The sequence below is a fragment of the Galeopterus variegatus genome, unplaced genomic scaffold (genome assembly GCF_000696425.1).
Source record: "Galeopterus variegatus unplaced genomic scaffold, G_variegatus-3.0.2 Scaffold230, whole genome shotgun sequence".
Lineage (NCBI taxonomy): Eukaryota > Metazoa > Chordata > Mammalia > Dermoptera > Cynocephalidae > Galeopterus > Galeopterus variegatus.
In genome coordinates, this window is record NW_007726341.1 from 818,119 (window position 1) to 819,884 (window position 1,766).

Sequence of the window (1,766 nt, forward strand, 5' to 3'; positions counted from 1 at the left end):
CAAGATGATTTAATTTTTATTTTAAAAGACATTTTATTTTCTCTGAATGTCTTAAGGTTTACAACAGACATTAAAACAAGCATTATGAGAAAAGTAAATTTTTCTATCTGCTGCATGTAATAATAGTTTTACTGTTTATGATTTGATAATACAAAAACCACTCAATATGCTTTAAAATAAATTGCTCAATAATTTACATTCAAAATATTATTTAAAAATTTTTGCAGGATCTTCCCCAGTGTATAGGTTTGGTGCCTTTGTCAAAGATCAGATGGCTGTAGGTGTGTGGGTTGATTTCTGGATTCTATTCTATTCCATTGATCAGTGTGTCTTTGTCTGTTTTTAATGCGAGTACCATACTGTTTTGGTTATTATAGCTTTGTAGTATAGTTTAAAGTCAGGTAGTGTTATGCCTCCAACTTTATTTTTTTTGCTCAGTATTGCTTTGGCTATGCATGGTCTTTTGTTATTCCATCTAAATGTCTGGATAGTTCTTTCCATTTCTGAGAAAAATGTCATTGGAATTTTGATGGGGATTGCATTGAATTTGTATATCACTTTGGGTAGTATGGACATTTTCACTATGTTGATTCTTCCAATCCAAGAGCATGGGATATCTTTCCATCTTCTTGTATCCTCTCTAATTTCTCTCAGCAGCAGTTTGTAGTTCTCATTATAGAGATTTTTCACATCCTTGGTTAACTCAATTCCTAAGTATTTTATTTTTTTGGTGGCTATTGTAAATGGGAAAGCTTTCTTGATTTCTCTTTCTGCATGTTCACTATTGGAGAATAGAAATGCTACTGATTTTTTTGTGTTGATTTTGTATCCTGCTACTTTGCTAAAATCATTTATCAACTCCAAGAGTTTTTTTGTAGAGGTTTTAGGCTGTTCGATATATAGGATCATGTCATCTGCAAACAGAGACGGTTTGCCTTCATCTTTTCCTATCTGGATGCCCTTTATTTCCTTCTCTTTTCTGATTGCTCTGGCTAGTACTTCCAACACTATGTTGAATAGGAGTGGTGAGAGTGGGCATCCTTGTTTAGTTTCTGTTCTTGAAAGAACTGAATATCAATATGCAGGAGAATGAAACTAGACCCATACCTTTCACCATACACTAAAGCCAACTCGAAATGGATTAAAGAATTAAATATACACCCTGAAAAAATAAAACTTCTTAAGGAAAACATAGGAGAAACAAGGAAGTAGGACTGGACACAGACTTCCTGAATATGACCCCAAAAGCACAGGCAACCAAAGGAAAAATAAACAAACGGGATTATATCAAACTAAAGAGCTTCTGCACAGCAAAAGAAACAATTAACAGAGTTAAAAGACAACCAACAGAGTGGGAGAATATATTTGCAAAATATACTTCTGACAAAAGATTAATATCCAAAATATACAAGGAACTCAAACAACTTTACAAGAAAAAAACAAGCAACCCAATTAAAAAATGGGCAAAAGATCTAAGTAGGCATTTCTCTAAGGAAGATATACAAATGGCCAACAGACATATGAAAAAATGCTCAACATCACTCAGCATCCGGGAAATGCATATCAAAACCACCCTGAGATACCATCTCACCCCAGTTAAGATGGCTAAAATCCAAAAGACTCTGAACGATAAATGCTGGCGAGGATGCGGAGAAAAAGGAACTCTCATACATTGTTGGTGGGACTGCAAAATGGTGCAGCCTCTATGGAAAATGGTATGGAGGTCCCTCAAACAATTGCAGATAGATCTGCCATATGACCCAGCT